At 38.0% G+C, this 21352-nt stretch overlaps 1 protein-coding gene and 1 pseudogene across 6 annotated transcripts in view; both read right to left on the bottom strand.

Moving 5' to 3' along the window:
• Nucleotides 1-20802, bottom strand: part of SULF1 (sulfatase 1) — a 235287-nt gene extending 214485 nt beyond the window's left edge. For 5 of the 6 annotated variants that reach the window (XM_037803039.1, XM_037803037.1, XM_037803041.1 and 2 more), the window contains exon 1: nucleotides 20519-20802. The gene's annotated coding sequence lies outside the window, so the exon portion shown is untranslated. Of the gene's footprint in view, nucleotides 1-12715; nucleotides 12795-20518 lie in introns of all 6 variants that reach the window. The other variant, XM_037803038.1, reaches the window with a different exon arrangement.
• Nucleotides 11510-19923, bottom strand: LOC119508800 (annotated as a pseudogene).
• Nucleotides 20803-21352: the final 550 nt, after the last annotated feature.

Raw genomic sequence — 21352 nt, 5'->3', positions numbered from 1 at the left:
TGATCATATTCTATGATACGTTCCTTGTGTTTACCGTGGGGATTAAATTTAACATCTTAAGTCTATAACAATCTTGTTTTCTTTGATACCAACTTAACTTCAATAGGACATGTAAACTATGTCCCTATACTCCTCCATTCCCCCACTTTTATGTAGTTCTTGTCAAAAATTACATATTTTACATTGAGTCCAAAACCACTGATTTACCATGACACTTTATGTATTTTAGATCCTGTAGGAAGGAAAGAGTGGAGTTACAAATCAAAAATACAGTAGTATTGGTGTATTTACCATGTGATCTTTACTGGAAATCTTTATTTCTTCATGTGGTTTCAGTCAATTGTTTAGTGTCCATTCCTTTCAGCCTGCTCATTTCCCTTCAGCATTTCTTATAGGACTGATCTACTGGTGATGAAGTCCTTCAGCTTTTGATTATCCGGGAATGTTTTCATCTCCCCCTCATTTTTAACCTCCAGGTGTTTGTGAATTTTCTAAGTCTCTGATGGTTATTGACCTCTATTTGTATTCCATTGTGATCAGAGAATGTGCTTTGAATAATTCCAATTTTTTTAAATTTATTGAGGCTTGTTTTATGTCCCAGCCTATGGTCTATTCTGGAGAAAGTTCCATGATCACTAGAGAAGAATGTGTGTCCTGGTGATTTGGGATGTAATGTTCTATATATGCCCGTTAAATTTCTCTATATCTCTCTCTCCTTTCTTTGTTTCTCTGTTGGTAGGGCTCCCTTTAGTATCTGAAGTAGGGCAGGTCTTTTATTGGCAAAATCTCTCAGCATTTGTGAAAAATTTAAGCTCTCCCTAAAATCTGAAGGAGAGTTTTGCTGGATAAAATATTCTTGGTTGGAAATTTGTCTCTCTCAGAATTTTAAATGTCATGACACTGCCTTCTCGCCTCCATGGTGGCCGCTGAGTAGTCACTACTTAGTGTTATGTTGTTTCCTTTGTATGTGGTGAATTGCTTTTCTCTTGCTGCTTTCAGAACTTGCTCCTTCTCTTCAGTATTTGACAGTCTGATCAGAATATGTTTTGGAGTGGGTTTATTTGGATTTATTCTATTTGGAGTTCGCTGGGCATTTATGCTTTGTGTATTTATATTGTGTAGAAGGTTTGGGAAGTTTTCCCCAACAATTTCTTTGAAAACTCTTTCTAGACCTTTACCCTTCTCTTCCCCTTCTGGGACACCAATGAGTCTTATATTTGGACGTTTCATTTTATCTGTCATATCCCTGAGATCCATTTCATTTTTTTTTTATTTTTCCCCCATTCTTTCTTTTGTTCTTTCATTTTCCGTTGTGTGGTTCTCGAGGTCACTGAGTCGTTGTTCAGCTTCCTCTAGTCTTGTACTATGAGTATCCAGAATCTTTTTAATTTGGTCAACAGTTTCTTTTATTTCCATAAGATCATCTTTTTTTTATTCACTTTTGCAATTTCTTCTTAATGCTCTTCTAGAGTCTTCTTCATGTCCTTTATATCCTGTGCCATGCTCTCATTGTTTGTCTTTAGTTCTTTGATTAATTGCTCCAACTACTGTGTCTCCTCTGATCTTCTGATTTGGGTGTTTGGGTTTGGGTTATCCATATCATCTGGTTTTTTTCATATGCTTTTAAGTTTTCTGTTGTTTTCAGGCTCTTGGTATTTGCTTTACTTGATAGTGTTCTTTTAGGATATGAAGGATTATTCAGACCCGATCTCTAATTTGTCAAATCTACAGCTTGGTGGCGTACACTTTCTCTAACTAACCAGCAGATGGCGTCTGCAAGTCACCTATTCCCCTCAAGTCAGTTCTCCCCAACTTTGTCTTTGTGGTGTGTGGGGGTCTGGTTCTTGTGAGGTCCAATTGGTGCACCAAGTTTGGGTGTGTTGTTGGTGCTGTCTGCCCTGAATGGGGGGTGTGGGTCTGAACGGTTAGGGAGGCAGGGCCGCTTTAATAATCAAATCTCCCAGGTGTTCTTGTAGATTTAAGGCTGTTGCAAGAGTCTAAATCTTCATCTCAGTCTCACCACAGATCGTCTCTCCTGCTGACCCACAAGTCCTTGGTATTGGCGTAGGGTCCTTGGGATTTCCGAGTGGGTCCCTCTTCCCAGCTGTGCCCAGGCCTGTGTCTTTTGCCTTTAAAAAAAGGCTGTGCTATGTCACAAGTGCGCGACATCCCTTAAGGGAAGCCCTGGGCCGCCGGGCCGTGCAGGGGCAGTCTCAGCTTGCCGTAAAGATGGCTGAATGGGGCGTGTTAACCTCCCCCTTTTTGCACAGCTCTGCCTTCCCAGCTCGGGAACCAGCTGTGGGTGCGCGAGAAAGGCCACTGTCCATGCCCGATATTGTGGCATGTGCGTGGTGTTGCAGGAAACACTTCCCGTCACACCAGGTCCCTTGGTGTGGCTTTGGTCCCTGGCTCCAGCACCGGGCAGGAGTGTTCCCAGCCTGCCGGGGGATGGCTGCAAGGGGTGTGGGTTTTTTTTCCTTTTGGCTCTCCTCTGCCCTTCTTGCTCCTAGACAATTAGTAGTGGGTCCAAGAAAGGCTATCTTCCACACCAGATAACGAGGAGTTCGCACAGCCTGTTCCTGCTGCGCCTCACTGTGTGGTTCTCACTGCCATATCTGCAGCCGCTTTTGTTTTTTTTTTAAAGAAAGAACTAGCGCGCCTCCAAACGCCAACCCACTGTTTCCCCACACCACAGTGTGGCTGCCGGACATTCAGCAGGTTCATTCACTCGTTTCCGAATGCAGACTCCCAGTTTCACCAAGTGCACGGTCCCTGTGGATTTAGCAGACCTTGTCCAGCTGTTGCATTGCTGGAACTGTGTTCTGGATCACTCTCTGACTTTTATCTAGTATTTTTCATGGAGGTGTTTTTTGCCCTGTCTCTCCTAGCTGCCATCTTAGGTTCTCCCACAGCCTGTTTCTTAATCTGTAAAATGCGTCTGATAAAGCCTGTCCTGTCTACCCCATGTAAAGAGTTATAAGGATCAAATAAAATGCTGGTAAAAATGATTGGCAATGTGTAATATGATATATAAATAAAGGTTATTATTAAATCATAATTGTGACTTTTCCCTGATCTATGGTACTGATTATTGGTAAATGATTGGCAAAAGCGGAGATTACATTTTAATTTATACAGACATAGGTTTGTTACAGGTTTGGAGGATTTGTAGAGAAATAGAAGACCCGGATTCTAGTTCTTCACTGTACCTCTAATCAGCTTTGTTAATATATGCAAATTATTTAACTACCCTGTGTCTTTTGCCTTTAAAAAAAAAAATGAATTTGAAAGTAATTTCAAACTTACCGAAAAGTTGCAAGAACAGTAGAAAGAACACTGTATGCCATTCACCTTGATTCATTTGTTGTTAACAGTTTGCCCCAATTAGGCTCACTTGCCTTCCCTCTGTCCTCCCTTCCTCTCTGTCTGTCTCTCTCCCTGCAACGCCCCCATTGTTTTTTTCTTGAACCCACTGACAGTAACTTGCAAACATCATGGCCTTTTACCCCTAAATACTTAAGTGTGCATTGCCTAAGAATGTGCCTCAGTTTCTCAGTATTTAAAATGGGCATAGGTACTTAGTTGTGACTTGGTCTGCAGGGTTGTCAAAATCAAATGAAATATTTTAAAAGCACTTTGAAAAGTATAAATTGTGTCACAAAATTAAGGGACATACATTTCATAAACTTTGAGAAAAAACAAATTACATAAAACTTCAAATGACTTAAAACTATTTTAGAGTACAAACTAAGAAAGTCCATGGTCTAACTGTATAACAAGCAGACAATTAGAGCCACGTACGCATCTCCGTGGGGAGCTAGAGAAAATGGAAAGATGCCCTCTAGCTCAGTGTCATGCTTTTTTAGTTCTACTCCTCCTGCAAAGATTGGAATCTTTTTTTATGTGCCATTTTATTTGTCTTTTTGGTGGAGATTATGAGCTGTGTTTGAGAAAAGGTCATAGAAATTGAAGGGCAGTTGCTGCTCAATAGCAGAACAATAGAGCTGTGAAGAGTTTAGTAGGAATTCAGTTTTATTTCATCTGGTTGTTCCTTTGAGTAGTGAAAATGGCACACTTTATTTTCATTAGACAACTGAGATACAAATAAGAAATAGCAAAGCATTGTTTTAGACATATGTTTAATGTACAGGCTCAGTTGAAAATAGTATGAAAAAAGGATTCTTATGGCCCAAGGAAACAACTTTTCATAGACTCTTTTGTCAGCATCAACTGTGATAAGGGTTGGACAATGAGGAAAATAGATAATTATTCTGCCACATTATCTCCACATTCTCAATAGAATTCTCCCTTTCATCAGAAGTTGTAATACTGTTAAGCCTGATTTCTTTATAATTCTAACCAGATTTTCAATCACATTTTCCAGTGTTCTGAAACATGACCAATGACCTAAAAATATGAATGAAAATCCTTTTTCTTATGATATATTTCTTTCATTGCTCTGAAAAACTATAATGGCTTCTTTTAGGCTAAAAAAAAAAAAAGAGAGAGAGAGAGAGGCTCTAGAGCAAGTTTTAAAGCAAAGCTGTTTTCAAAAACTCAGAACCACACTTCAGTATTCTAAAATAATCTTTTATGTTGAATTACTAAATTGCTATTCCTTATAGTGCAAAATGAAAAATGGAAGTTAATGACTATGACGTATATTTATAATCCAGTAATGATTCATTTTACTTCCTTTACAAATAAATATATATAATTGCTTACCCATTCACATAATTTATTAAACTACTAATACTGTTGCTCTTATACTTCTCTTGGGAAAATTCCAATAACTTAAGATGTATTTCTCAACAAGTTTTGACATTACTGAGGGACAGAGCTCAAATATTCTAACTCAGTAGATTTCCCTAATATTGATAAAATGGATATATTTCAAATTCAAATCACTTGAAGCACAGAGCCATGATGCAGGAGATAGAAAACACAGTTCTAACACTGATTACTTGGCTTACTAGTAATCAGTGGCTTGTCCTCTCCCAGATTCAGGTTTCTGGGGTGCAGAAATGGCCTGTCTGCTTTGCTTACCAAATATTGCAAGTTTCGATGAGATAACTCAAGTGAAAACACTTTGAAGGAGTAACGGTTAACATCGTCATCATTTGTTCAGTATTCTTTTGGGATATATTAAAAAATGTCTTTAAAAGAAGGTTCTTATAATAAAGCTACATACTTTCAGTTCATCTATGGCAGTAGTGTTTAGTTATTTCCATTAGCGTTTTCCATAAGGAATACATCTGAAAATAAATGCTTTCTCTTGTATTTGTTCCAGCTGCAATCATTCTTTACAGCACCTGATTACTTGCTGTAGAACCAAGCATGAGGGTCCATGGTCAAAAAGACACTTGGGCTGAATACCATCATGTTCTTGTCAGGTCCTAATGTAAAACTGATGCATGAACTCACTTTAGTCCTGTAGAATTTCACAGACTTATACTTTTTTGATAAAACCTTTATAATAGAACTCTTGACTAGGAATGAGTTTGATAGTTTTCAGGCAGTTCTCTTGACTTCCACAGGCGTCAGGTTCCTCAGATGGAAAATGAGGGATTTTGCTTAGATAATCTCTTAAGACCTACCACTAACACTGTGTTTCTATGATATCGTATATGCCCCTCCTAGAAAATCCATCCCAAATTCTAAATTATTTATCAAAACAACAACAAATAAGATCCAGTAGCTTTGATAGAATGTGAGATAATTTCCTCTCACCTCACTTGCTAATTGTTCTACCAATGAGAATATGATTCCTGGCCAAAGAATTTTTACAATCAAATCCCACTATAAATATAATGCTACTGTAAACAATTGAATGTACACTTTGTTTTGTATGACTTTGTTTTGTATGGTATGTGAATACATCTCAATAAAAATGAATTTAAAAAAAAAAATCCCACTACAAAATAACAATTGGGTTTACTGTGGAGTTTATAATGTGTTTTAATTTATGCTATGCAGCAGATATTGAAGATATTGATTCATATGGGACAGGTCTATATAACTGACCCTACCCCTGAAATCCTGGACAGGTCACAATTTTACAGGTCCTGAGTTCAGCAGCTCATAAGAGAAATTAATTAACAACATAGAACCCTGTGTGATTGGCATGTGAGTGACACCCAGCTACACAATTTCACATCTAATCAAGTAAGATGGGAATTCTAGTTGTCCTATTGTCTATTTGAATCTGTTTCTGGAAGAAATCCAACTGACCCAAATGCAGTGCTGGAGAGGGATGTGCGCAGAAGATGGAAAAAAATTTTGAACCAGAGAACTGGTGCATGAGATAGCACCTTCCCATGTTATGAAATAAGCACCGTGTGTAGCTGCGGATTTGCTGTTGACTTATTTCATAAAATTTCTCAATTACTAAAATGTAATTTTCCATCCCCAGCTGTCTTTGGCCATTCTAACTGTGACTGTATAATGAAGACCTGTACCGTGTGCTGGAAACACACCTATAAATTATGCTTAATAAATGCAGAGGTTTAAAAGTCAACTTCTACCTCAAAGTTTCTAACAATATAGGAGGAAGCAATATTAAAAATCTGAAGAAGTTTATAGTAATATCTTAATATTCTTTCATCAACAGTAACAAATGTACCACACCAATACTGGGGGTCAACAATAGCGGGGGAAAGGGGTATGGGATGTTTTAGGTTTTCTTTAATATTTTTATTTTTTTGGCATAATGAACATGTTCAAAAATTGATCATGGTGATGAATACACAACTGTGTGCTAGTACTGTGAGCCAATGATTGTATACTTTCGATGGACTGTATGATATGTGAATATATCTCAATCAAATTGCATTAAAAATGAAGGACTAAGAAAACTTTTCAAGTATCATGGATTATAAAAATAAAGGTTAAATTTTACTTAAGTAAAAAAAAAAAAAATCTATGAAGAATAATGTGATGGTTTGGAGGTTTTATGGACTCCAGAAAAGATCATGTTCTTAAAGCTAATCTGTTCCTGTGGGTGTATTCGGTTACTTCAGTTGAGGCATGCCCCAGGTGGGTCTTAATCCTCTTATTGGATGAGCAACAGACATACAGAAGCTGAGAAAGGACACATACAGAAGCTCAGAAAGGAAGCCATAGACAGAGCAGCCAGAAGTTGAAAGCAACGCAACCCAGAAGGGAAGGACCAGTAGACACCACCATGTGCCTCGCCATGTGACAGAGGAGTCCAGGATCACCAGTTTGCCTGTTGATGCCTTGACTCGGACATCTTCACAGCCTGAGAATTGTTAAGCTTGTAAACTAATAAATCCCATCGTAAAAGCTAACCCATTTCTGGTATATTGCATTTTGTAAGCTTTAGCAAACTAAAACAAATAGCCATAAATGCAAAATTGGACATAATTAACAGCAAAAATTGGATGACAAGATAATAAGTGGGAAGGGAGCACATGAGAAGAAAACTATTGATTTTTGAAAGTCAGTAAACAAAAGCTCCACAGAGATAATGGGATTGGAGTCTCTTTTTTTCAAGGATGAGTTGGATTTGCACATGCAGCATCATGATGGGGTGGCAGTTCCAGCCCAGAAGACAGTATGAGTAAATGCTTGGTGGTACTAGTAAATGATGTAAATCCGGGAGATGTTAGAGCAGCTAGTAAAGGGCAGGAAGTGTAGGGGAAAGTAAGATTGTTATACCAGAGGTTCTTCAAGATGGTGGACAAGATGCTGCAGAAAATTAGGAGACAGCTTTTTTAGAGCAGTGCAATGACATGTTGAAAACTGCCAAGGAAGATTAATTTAACAGTAGGGAAAATGAATGGGATTAAGAAAAAGAGATTGTGTATAGAGCTCAGTTTAGAAGCATGAGGTGATGCAGAACTGGATTAAAATACCCTGTGCCCCCAGTTTGCCAGCTAAGGAAGAGTAATGGTAGCCCAGATGGAGGGAACAACAATATAAAGGCAAGGAATGGAATACTTGGTGACATATTCCAAAAAGTTAACTAATTTCATTAAAGTCAAACTTATTAGTGGTAGCCAAGTTCTAGAATCCAGGTTTTCAGTGTTTATCCCACTGTACCACCCTGTCCCTTTTCTCTAGCTATACCTCTACTGCCATATTCAGCAAATTCTATTTCATTGCTAGTTATATGTACTTAGTTAAGTGATTTTAAGTCTTGAAAAATTTTCAAGGGTAAAAGAATATACATTTTAACGTTATTATTTACTCAGCATAAAATGATTTACCCAAAGCAATGAAGCAGTCAAATGGGATAGCCTAAGTTTCCAAAGGGTTTATATCAATGACATAAGCAATTGTAGGAATGCATCCAATTCTACTTCTGAGACTAAAGTATGGGTAGATCAGTAGACAGCTAATTTTGAATCAAAAAGACTAATGAGAATAACAATTGCTATACATGAAGTTGTTCATAAGGCTTATTTTCCCTCTGTTTTCTGTCCTTATATTAATGTCCAAAAACTTGAATCCGTATGACAGATCACATTTGACTCAACTTACACTCTTAACTTTCCCCTTCCTCTCCACTTATTCATTTTTCTTTTCTTACAAGGGCCATGCTTTTCAATGCAAGGCATCTTTGTACCTGTAAAACAGATCTAGAAGCTGAACATGTAGGAGGAGAATCCTGAATTGCAATCTGAATTTAGACAGTCTGAAATTAGGAAACTTAGCAAGAACAATTTCTGTTTCATGCTCTAATCTTCATATAAGGACACTACCTGATTGACCCAAGTGGGTATCAGATGAAGAGACCTAGTGTTAAGCTTGACAGCTAAGCCTACCCTTGGGGGCTTGCTGCAGACGACTTTGCTTGATCTAACTAAGGCACTTGCATATTATATCTCCCCCCCCAACTTCCTTGGTTCATTGCACTGGGTGTCTCAAGAATTACAATTCAGTCTCCAGCTATTAATGCTTTCCAAATATAAACTAGTTCATGCCAATTAGACACTCATGCCTGGCAACCCTGAGTGAGAAATAGATTACAGGTGCTGATACTTAGGCTGGCATTTCCCACAAAGGAACCAGAGATCTTGGTTCAGAAAGCTTAGTTGGGTAAAATAAAAACAAGCCAGAGTATTCATTAAAACTTGAACAGAACCCAAGTCTCTTTTGAGGAACTGAAATGTCATCAAGTCTCCATTGGTCAATGCTATTCCCACAAATTTCTTTTAACAGGACTATATTTTAATTCCAAATTTTGCTGACTAAGCTCTGTATTCCTTCAACCAATCATGTTGCCCCCCCATATCTAGTGCAAGAGTTTGAAATGGCAAACACAATCTTCTACTTCTAGTAAAAATTATACCTAATCCTGAAAACTGTACATTGAGTTTACTATAAGGTCATAACTAAAGAATGGCTCTCCTATTGAGAATCATTGTGAAAGGGATCCTAAAATGAAGTGTGACCAAAAATGAATGAATGAATGAATGAATGAATGAATGAATAATGAATAAAAGGGCAAAGCAAAAGGGGACAGAGAGAAAAGCAGGGGAATGGGGAAAATAATTCTCAAACTTAAAATTAAGAACGATTTGTCTTTGTAGTGAGTAAAGAAGGAAGTGTCCGTATCATTTGTAAAATAAGTCATTCATACATTCTACAAAAGATTGTCAGCCCCCTCCAACGTAGAATCAGGTTTATGAGCAGAAGCAACTTAAATATTTCATTTCTTCTGTCCTCCAGACTCTCTAAATTTTATGTCTCTCTCCACTAACATTTTCTTAGTCGAAAGAAGAGAATTATAGGTGTTTTGCACAAGTAGTTTGTTGCTCTGTATCAGAAAATTCGTTACTTTCCCACAAAGTTTAAAAACACTGGAATCGTTACTTGGCTAACGATTTTCTTAATCTAAGAAAAGAGCCTTTAATCTAGGGAGAAGTATGACACAGTATATCAGAAAATTAGATTTTACCTATGTTTACATTATAGTATTATATATATACCAACACACATATATTTACCCGTGTTTGCATATTTTCTCAATTATAGTCTATTAATTTACAGATAACAGATAAACACACATTCCATAATGACCTTTGTCTTTTTAGAAATGTATGGCATTGCAAAATGAAAGTAATTTCCAGCATCCCCATTTTCCTTGGGTGGTACCACCATTCACCCATCCCAGGGGCTTCATACCTCAGTGTTGTTTTTCTCTCTTTTTTCACATTTCTCTTTGTCCCTTATTCGACCAATACCAAGTCCTGTTATTTATTTCTTCAGAGTGTTTCTTAAACCCATTATTTCCTCCTCATCATTCTCACTGTCACCATTGGGAGTAGACCACTATTTTATTTCTTTTTCCGACTTTTGGTACCCTCCCAAAAGTCTTCACTGCTTTTGTATCTCTCTCTCCACTGCACCCCCCCCCCCCATTTCCTGAAAACTTAAAAATTTAAAAGTCCAAATCTCTCTAGAATCTGGCCTAATTTAGTTTGACATGACAAGCTTAAAACAGTAAAGGGAGCAGAAACGGCATACTTTCTCCTCCTCTTCCTCTCTCCTTCCCTTGTCTTCTCTTCTTTCTCTATCACTTTTTTCTCCTTCAGCCCTTCCTCTCCTCTTTGCCTTGTGACCTTTTCATTGTATTCCCAAAAGGCATCTATGTAAATCCTCCTTTGATTAAAAAATGTTGTGTCTATTTCAAAATGACCCACTCAGTTTTGATTCTAAGCCTTGGCTCAAGCAGTTCTGTGATGGTCAGTTTCATGTGTCAGCTTGGCCAGGTGATGGTGTGCAGGTGTCTGACCAAAAAGCACTGGCCTAATCATTACTGCAAGGACATTTGTGGCTGGTTAATAAACTGGAAGGCTGGTTTATTAAATCATTAGTCAGTTGACTGCATCTTTGGCTTATCACATCAATGAAGGGCATGTCTTCCACAGTGAGAGAATTCAATCAGCTGGATTTAATCCAATCAGTTGAAGACCTTTTGTTTTTAATGGAGAAGAAGAATGTTTTATTGTTATTAAAGGGTTTCTTATTTTGTTGCAAGGCTGTTGCTTCATTGTATGAAAATAGTACCGGCAAATGTGGTATATTGCAAAATTAAGATAGTACTGTTTTTTACCTGACACTGTACAATTAACAAAAACTTATATCCACTCCCCAGTTATTTCCAGTGAAAATAACATTAAGTATTTTGACCCAAATCCAGGGATTGAAGTAAGCAAGTTATGTAAGGCTTAAGATAACAATCTTACCCATGAATTACATAAGTTTTACAGGTAGTTTTTACTTCTGACAACTTCATGGATTCTGAATATAATAACTAGATCCTGGTCTAAATCACTGGGTGATATGAAAAAGATGCAAACTGTGTTTATCTGCTATCATTAGAAAGTTAAGGGGTATTTTCTTTCAATAGCATAGTTGGAACAAGTAGTTTTTGTTTTCCTATGGTATTGCTAAAAGTTGCTATTATAAATTTTTATCCACCAGTAATTTAAAATATTGCTGCATTATACTGTTTCAGACTAGTTTAGGGGTTCTATTTTCACTCTTTAATAGATTTTATATATTTCTCATATACTTCTTCACTCATTAGTTCATCAAGCGCTGAAGGATTACTCTGTCATCTTGATCAGCCAATCATCTTCATAAGATCTGCTGACAAGTACTGGATTTTCTGCAAGAGCTCCATTAATTTCTGTTACTTCTCCTGATAGAGAAGAATAAAGTTCACTAGCAGCTTTCACACTTTCCAAAGCCCCAAACTCCTAGTTTATTCAATTTTGTCCCAACCTCAGGAAGACTGAAGTGAACGACATCTCCCATAGTTTTCTGGGCAAAATTGCTGATTCCCACTGTTACAGTACTATTTTCTGTTATCCATTCATGTTTGTCTGCGAATTTGCACACTGAGAACAGAGCAGGCTGGTGTGCAGCGACCGAACCATGGCCTCCCCCAGGCCCTAGGGCAGCGGTGGGCAGGACAGTGCGGGTGCCGAGGCCATGCGCAGGCTGCAGAGGACTATCTGCAAGCTCCCTGCAGCGCAGAGCCAAGTTTGCAGGGGTGCAGAGGGTTGCAGTGAGTTGAAGACTTTTAAGGGAGAAGACAGAGAACTACTTCTTCATCCAGCCAGCCTCTGCTGGGGAGTTCATCCCAGACCTTCATCGGTGTTCCCAGCTTGCTGCCTGCCCTATGGATTTTGGACACATGCATCCTGCCCTATGGAATTTGGACTCGTGTATCCCCACAGTTGTGTGAGACACTTTTATAAAATCTCATGTTTACAGATATCTCTTGTTGGTTCTGTTTCCCTAGAGAACCCTAACTAATACACAATTCCTTTCCCCATCTTGGGGGGGGGGGCATCCAGCTGTTCCAGAACTTACTATGTTCTAGGTTCTGTGTTAAGCATCTTACTTTTATTTTCTCATTTAATCCTTATAACAACTCTTTCTAATTATATCCCCATTTTACAGACAAGGAAACTGAGTGAAAGAAAGTAAGTAAATTCTCCAAAACCACACAGCAAGGAAACTGAGTGAAAGAGAATGTAAATTTTCCAAGACAACAAAGCTTGTGAATGATGGAAATGAATCAGTATTCTAACATTGAGCAAAGTCCTGCCCAGTTCAGGTGCCAACTCCTCCCATGTGGGGACCTGTTGACATCCCTTGTATTTAATTAGTACTAATAATTGATACTTAACCACAAAATTCTTTGCATAACTACTGAAAAAATTTTTGTACGCACGTCTTTTCTTGCAGCGACACTAGATATTTCTTTAGGGCAAGGATGGTATCTTATACTTATTTTATATTCTCCTCAGCATCTAGGACAGAAACATACACAGGAAGTACTCAAAAACATGTGGAACAGATGAATTAACAAACTGATGGGGATAACAAGAGCTTTATTATGCCTGTTTCTTTTGGCTCAGATTCTATTTAGAAGGCATTTTATCTATACAAGATCAACTCAACTGCTAAAAAGTAAACAAAAAAAATTAAGTAACCTATTTGTAATTGAGTATATCCAGCAAATCTTTTACTGATTATTGTTACATAAAAATGTATGTAATAACATGTGTAAAGCCTCTAGGTACCTCAAATAAAGAATATTATATATCCTATACTTTTATTTATCAGCTATATTCAGAACACTGTCCTTTCTCTTACTAGCAGGAAGCACTTACAAGAAAGGAGAACTTGATTTGTAGGGGCCTCATACATCCTGGACTCCCTTCTCATAACATAAAAGTTAAAAGCTGATGTTTCAAGAATTTCTGGATGCAATGCAAAGCACATCTGTTTATTAGGACATTCTATTCAGGGGAAGATTGATTATTGGCAGGTGAAGGTTAAGGGGGAGGCTTTCAACTGGCAGGAAGTCTCTTCGGAGGACATGTTTTATTGGGAAAGGTGATTTTGGTGCTAAGCCTTATTAAGGATAGAAATTTAAAGATTAATATTCACAGGTACACCCTTCTAAATGAATTTATCAATAAATGCACACTCTGAGTGCAATTAACCTTTTCTCATCATGACTCTAGTAAAATTAATATCTTGCATTAGTTGAACCTTCAGTTTTATTTTACATAAATATGGCAGTGGTGCCTGTGAGTTATAACATCAAACTACAAAAGTGAGCAATCTCACTGTGATTCAGATTTCTATTTTGGTTGTGAGGAATGTGATATTATTGCTTAGAAAGTTGTTTAGACTGGATAATATCTGGACCTCTTTCCACTGCCTCATAATCATGGGAACATGGAAGTGGTGGGGGAGGGATTTTCATGAGTCCACAAAACTAACTTGTTTCAGGCCTTCTTATATGTATTTATTCTATGATTTGGAAAAGTTACATATATTGTAGCCCTATTTTGAGATGCGAAAAACCATAGAACTAAGGAATAAAAACTAGTTCAGGGTCTCAGTTAACTGAAGCAACAGAACCAGTACTTACCAACAGCAATTTCTAGCACACTTGATGATATGGGAAATGCCAACAAAAGAATAAAGATTAAAACTGAGGAGAAATAAAACAAAAGCAAAAACACAGTACATGAAAATCTACATCAGAGTCAATTGCTTAGGAACAGAATATGCAATTTTGTAGTTTTATAATGTGTTTGACTACGTGATAACATAAGCCCCTATCTTACTATGACATTCTTCTCTTACAAAAATGTTTAAGCTTGCTCATGAGTGTACTGTCCAGATGAACTTTAGAATTTTTTTTTTATTTTATGTTCAACAAGTGCCATTTGGTCTCTTGCCATTTCCCATTGGCCATTCAACCTTCTGTCAGAATTTGATTAATATTACCTAAAATGTGTAGGTTAACTTTGGGAGAATCTACTTTTTACAAATAAGACTTTTCATCCAGAAACACAATGTGTCTCTTCATTTATTCACAATAGCAATTTAATATCAACCTCAAATATCAGCACTAAAAAGTGTCAAGTCCAATCCTTTAGTTTCATATTTAGAAAATGTAGAAATAGTTTCCTACAGGTTTGCACCTGTACAGTAAAAAGGTATATGGTATAAAAAAAGGTTTTGTCTTCAATGGTGTTGTGGAGAGCTGCATTTTTCTAAATTAACAAAGTTTTAATACACTATCATACAGTGATACATGGACCATATATTTTGAGGGCAAAGAGGACTAGCTTAGCTGTTACAGCTGAAAACGAGGTCAAGCAACATAACTGTCATGCTTCCCTTTGAAAGTTCCATAAACATGTTTGCCAGAGGGAGGGAAGGATTGCCAGAAATATTGCCTTGCTCCTCATCCTAGAGGCAGTTCCAGTTTCTGTTCTGTTGTTGGCCTGGGGCAGGTGCACACCAGATGAGCAGAGTTGGATAGAATATCCTTTGATCTCTCCCCAGATCTTAAAATCTGGAATGGAGTGACCAGTGTCCAAGGACATATTTGCTAAGCGGCATTCACTGCTTTGTTAGACAAGTCTCTCAGTCAGCTGTCCTTCTGGGAAAACGGCACACATAGTAGGCTCAATGTTTGATGGTGGGTGCACAGTTTGAGAACAGGCAAGAATTCAAGCTGATTGTTTTTAGCTCTTCGTTAAATTGGGTTTGGAGGTGAATGGCAAAGGTCCAGCCCCTTGTTTTGTCTAAATGGTATCTTGCTTTACCAATTACTTTTGGAAGCTTGACCTAACTCTCCCCAATGTTTTGCCAAGTTATTATTTCTTTCTAAATAGTGTGCTGTGAGGAAGGAAGAGAAACACATGACCCTTTGGTGAATTCAGCTCCCTGCTGCAGGGGCCATGGATAGTGCCCTTTGTTCCTCCCCAGCATTGCTCTTTATTAACCTTAAATGCAGGAGCCTGGACTTAGCTCCTCCTGGAACTTATATGCGTCACCATTGTCCCTACAGATCCATTAACTCAGTTGCTCCAAATCCCTAAATTCCAACCAGCAGCTTGTTCTCTCATCCCTCCCACCCCACCTCACCCCTACCCCATCTCTGCCTCTCCCTTCTCCCTGCTTTCTTTAGTGGCAGAGGAAAAGACTAAAAGAAGTTACACTACAAGTAGATAGAATTATTAACTGACATAATTGAGATTCACCCAATCACATATTCTAGATCTGTATCTGTATATGTCCAAGGCAACACAGCTATTAAGAGGTAGCTTCTGGATGAGAATACAGGTCTATGTGAATCCAAAGACCATACTCTCCTGCTTCCCAAATCATATATAGAATCTTATATGATAGAGGGACAGCCAATAGATGTAATTTCTATATAGTTATAGAAAGCTGAAATAGATGGGGATTTTTATGCAATACTTAAACCTAATTTGGGGCAATAATTTCACAGTCTGTGTAACCGGCATTTTTCCTAAAATTCCTCAAAATAAAACCAATTGAATATCATCATTTCTTCCTTCCTTCCCATGAATGGGGAATGGGGACACTGCTAGAGCCTTTATTGGCTTTAGAGTTGGGGTATTGATAGAGAGAAAAGTGCCTTGGATGGTTGAATGTACCAATGATTTATTCAACAAGCGTATCTTCTGCCTTAAAGCACTTTGCCTGCCTGAGGAGTCAAGGGGTAAAAAGGCAAATCATAGAACAGGATAAAAGATACGGCAGTTGTGCCAAACGCAATCTACTGATGACCAACGGTCAGCAGCAAGGGAAGAAAAACATCACTGGAGATGTGGTAGGCAGGGAAGTCTTCATGAAGGAGGGGGAACTTAGGCTGAAACTTGGAGAATGAGGAATGGAGGTGATAAGGATTGATACACACAGGCTTGTAAGTGTAGCACCAGAAGGAACCTCATGCATGATTACTACTTTCATATTACAGACAACAAGATGGAAAACTAAAGTGGTGAGGGGTAAGAGAAGAGACCAGGAGGAGGGGACATTGAGCTGGCTACTGTGGCTGAATGGAAGGGTGGACTTCTCATGTTGTGGGAAATGTAGTTGGAAAAGTAAGTTTGGAGCAGATAACAGAGGGCCAGCAAGTCAGACTGAGAAACCCCAACTTCATCCTGTGGATAATGAGGGTTCATTTGGTAGTTATCAGTTTAGGAATGCTGTGATGGAAGCAGTACTTTAAGAAGCTCAATTTGCAAGTAGTGGGCAGAGAGGGGAATGAAGGCAAGTGGAGAAGAGAGAAGGCTGTTGTAATGACCTAAGTGTGGAGGGGATAATTGTATTGGGGTGGTAGTTGAAAGCCAGATGTGGGAGACGTTTTAAAGGAAAGACTGACAGAATTTGATGACAGATTGGCTATGGGGGAGAGAAGGATATAAGAGAGAAAAAACATTAACAGGCTAAATCCTCTCCTCCCCAGCATACTGAGAGAGAATTGAAAATATTCTAAATAGGAAACATATTTCAGAACAAACTTTCTCCAACAATATTGTCTATATCTTTAAAATATCAATTATTTTCCTTCACAAATCTAACCAAAAGTAAAGGTGAATTACTATATGACCATAGAATTAATTTCACGCAAGAGCTTCTTTTTCCCCAAAGTCAATGATGATAAAAATAATGAAAATCTATTTCGAGTCAATTCCTTAAAAATTTTAATCCCCTTATATCTACTCCATGCTTTCCCCACAAAAATATTGCCCAGGGAAAAAAGAACCAGATGTCCTGAACTGATCCATTGGTTTCCCTCATCCACATGGCAACGGTTGGGGAAATCTCAATACTATAGGCTCACTATCAGAAATTCTGCTTTATGGATTTTTTTAAAGTAATTCCAAAACACAGAAGAACCACGCCCCTATTCATTCCTGTATGGATACATAATCAAGGAAAGAAATAGAAAATATCTCAGGTTTCTGCACACTTCCCACTTGTCTCTGTAACGGAAATGCCCATGATGATCTGCCTGAAATCACACATTTTCCTTTGAAGGAATCAGGGTAAATCCTTTTTACTTTTTAGTTACTTGATGAAGGTCCTCACTCATAATCCACCACAAGTTCAGTGGACAAATAAACAATACCAGGATCAGTGTATTTTAATATTCCACTCCACCATAAAAATAAATAGGTTAAAAATAAATAGATAGATAGACAGATAGATAGATAGATAGATAGATAGACAGATAGATAGATAAAGTTACCAGGGGATAGGGAATGGGAAGTTTAGGCTTAAAATGTACAGAATTTCTATTTGGGGTGATTGAAATGTTTTGGTAATTGATGGTCGTGATGGTAGCACAACACTGTGAATGTAATTAACACCACTGAAATAAATATCTGAATGTGGTTAAAAGGGGGGATGTTAGGTTGGTATATATGGTAACAATAAAAATTTTTTAATAAATCCATGGAAATACATTACACAGTGAACAGCAAGTTCAAATATGGATTATAGTTAATAATACAATTATAAAAGTGTGCTATCATCAATCATAACAAATGTTCCACACCAATGCATGGTGTTAATAATAGGGTGTTATATGGGAAACCTGTATTTTATACATGATTGTTCTGTTAATCCACATCTCTAATAAAGAAAAACTTAAAAAACGAATATTGTAACTTTCATGGATCAAGCTTTCAGACGACTTTTTTTTGCCTCCAAGATGTGTCACCTAAATGGGTGCCTAGATAGCAGCATGTATCAACAGTGCAAATTGAGATCTCTTCCCCCCAACCCCCAACCCCAATTATTTTTAACTTCACTGGGGGGGGATATCCTATGTGCTCACTTTTATAGCTGTTCCAATCCTGATGGGAACTTCATGTGTGTTACCAGCACAAGTACTGTCAGGAAGAAACCAGATGTCAAAAGGAGATATGTAAAAGTCACCATAAATATGTCTCTGAATGTTTACCATCTGGGACAGTAGATTTAGATTTTGACAAGAAACGGGGATTGCCCGGTGGGCCCTCTCTTTTTAAACAGGCACTTTTCTTCCACTAATAACTTCACATTATCTTGGTCTTGTGTGTGTGTGTGTGGGGGGGGGAGGCAGCATTGTCTATTCAAAGTGTGCATTTATGATTTCTCAGCACTTCCTTCCTTCTATCCATCCTGCCTAATCCTGTCCACTATTGATTTTTTCTGTGAATTCTCCCATGTTTTCAGAGTCCTGTAGAGGCAAATTGGTGATGAGTCTATAACATTAGCAACATATACTTGCATGGCTCCTGTTTCTTAAAAAGCACCTTGTTTTGGTTAGAATGTCATCCAGCCACATCTCATAAAGGAAAATTTGTGAGAAGGAACTTGACTTTCTCCTGAAATATTTCTGTGATAGTGAAAGATGACATTGGCAGTTAAGCACCATATCTGCTAACACTGTCCGTGCAGTTCTAATCCGGAGGCAGCATGAGATGGTAGTTTGTCTTTCCGCCTTTTTAAACCCCAGTTCCATTGTAAAGCCAAAATGGAATGACTGGAATTCCAAAAGACTTCAGCTTATGACCTTACTCCTATTTTGGTTATGTAATATGGGATAATACGTAATCGGAATAAGTGCCTGTGTATTTATGAGGCTATTTCCCCATTGAAGATTTTTGAGAACATTCCGAACAACTGCATGCCATACTAAAAAATTGTTTTATCATAACTTTTTTAAAAAGAAGATAAAAAATACAACTGTCTGGCTGCATTATATATATATATATATAATGCAACCTGCAACTTGAAACATTAAATTTATAGGCATCTTTATGCAGTTGAATACTAAAATCACAGAGCACTAGCCATAAATCCTGTTATTCAACCTATTAAAGAGATCTTATTTCAGAATAGCTTATACACAGTATTAATCATCCAATCTCTCTCACCTGCAGAGGGTGAAGACAGTGTTGGGTTTCTCTATAAAATGAAAAAGTGCAGTAAGATCTAGAATTCCTGAGCGCCACAGGTACATAAACCCTGCCGCAGGATCACAAGTCTGCTTGAGTTGCAAAAGAAAGAACTCACTGACCCACCTATAGCTTGATCAAAATTGTGAAAAATGAAAATTCTATTTTTTGATCCCTGTGAAAATATGGCATCAATTTAAAATCCTGTTTTGTACCATACATGAAATATATAAACATTATTGCTATATTCAGTTTCATTTTATTTCTGTGGGTCCTTCTAGCAGAATGGTTAAGTTAATGGCTACAAACATATATGCTGACAACTCATTTTATATTGTTTAAGTACCGGATGACCATTAATTTCCAATGACTAATTTACATTTAAAACCCTTTTTTTGTTTATAACCAAGCCTGAAAAATCTATTTACATTTAATTAACACTTCAGATAGTCTGTTTAAAACCTATAAATGTAGTGACTTTAATGATCCATTTCAGGGATGCTACTTTAGTTTTCAATGACTTGTAAAACTTTCACAAACAGCCCTGCAAATGAATTACCTCCATCTGCTCCCCCTGCAGCTGCAACAGGGCTATGTTAAAGAGCTTTTTTCCTACTTCCTCCTTTTCTGCTTTTCTTGTAGCTCTAAGCATTTTTGTTTTAAAGCCGATCTCTCCACTCCCAGCCAGCTCAGAGGGTAGCCCCTTCTCTGAAGGAGTTTTTCAACTTTAGAGTCAATCTCCAAAAAATTTTAAAAGCACTTTGCTCTACCCTAAGTCAGACATAATTTACATTGCAAAAACCAGTTAAGAAAGCGTTTTCATCTCTGCCAGCAACTGGTAATAGACTCTTACAAGAATCTTTATAAATTAAATAGTGAAATGCAACAGTTTGAAAGTGAATTCCAATTTTAAAAGCTAAAATAAATAATGTTTTCTCAGCCTTATTCATCCTTTATGAGCCGTTTATAGCTCCTGTTTTGAGTATGTAACAGGGTTATTAAAGAGCACAAACACCGCTCCGAAAGACATTTTCTTAGCTACACCTTCAAAAGCCGGACAAGAGGAGTGTTCGTTCGATAAAGACAGCCAAGCAGCAAGCAATGTTCGCTGTTATCTGTCAGCCGTACAATAGAAGCATTGATAGAACAGCAACAACTGGCTTTGACAAGTGTGCTGTGCTAGCATTCCATTCAAAACTATGGTAAAGAGAGGGAGAGAGAGAAGCATTGAATGTCTTTTCCTTTACCTGAAAAAACTGCTTTTCTTGTGGCTGCTGGAAATGAATCTCTCCTCTTCTTCCAAAAGTGAAGTAGTTCTGTTGCCTGCAACCCTCACTTGGAGAAGACCACACAGCTCCAGCAAGGCAGCCTTCCTTCTCTTAATCCCCACTCGAACGTGATGACACACACTAACCCCAACCATCTGTTGAAACACGTCCTCAAGCACTCAGCACAGTGGTGTGTCAAGACAGGCTGCCCAATCCAATTGCTGGGGCTGGGTGTCTCCTAAAGATCGGAGGCTGAGGGCAGGATAGAAACTAGAGGTCTGAGAACTCCCAGTCAAGTAACCTGAGATTTTCACAGAGAAAGGACGGCTATAAAAAGAGGAGAAGTGGGAGGTGCTACAGGGAAGGTGGAGGGAATGAATTATTCTAGCGGCCACTTGTGCGTTACTTTTCACAACTCCTTGTGTTCCCCGGGGGCGTTTGGGACCCTCAGTAAGATGCACAGAGGCACAACAGAAACACTAAAAATCTTTACTGCCAATCTATTGAGGGCAATCCTCTCAGCGTGGGGCAACCCCACCCCCTCCACCCTGCCTTAGGACATAAAAGATTCAACTTGACATGCTGATAAAGTGTTAATGTAGGAGTCCTTTGCACTGAAATGTAACATCTACATTTTGAAATCTCAACTCCTACCTTCCTTTGATTAAATTGTGGCTGCCTTCAACATTCCTGGGAGGAAGGGGTGGGGGCACAGCTAAGGGCATCAACTTCTTTATTCCCACAGACTGTTTACCATAGGCTGAACGTCAGAAATAGTGAAAATTGTTTTTGTTTCTATTCCTGTAAAATAGC

This window comes from Choloepus didactylus, chromosome 14 (genome assembly GCF_015220235.1).
Source record: "Choloepus didactylus isolate mChoDid1 chromosome 14, mChoDid1.pri, whole genome shotgun sequence".
Taxonomy (NCBI): domain Eukaryota; kingdom Metazoa; phylum Chordata; class Mammalia; order Pilosa; family Megalonychidae; genus Choloepus; species Choloepus didactylus.
The sequence above is the reverse complement of the archived record's forward strand: the minus strand, read 5'-3'. Positions and strand labels throughout refer to the sequence as shown.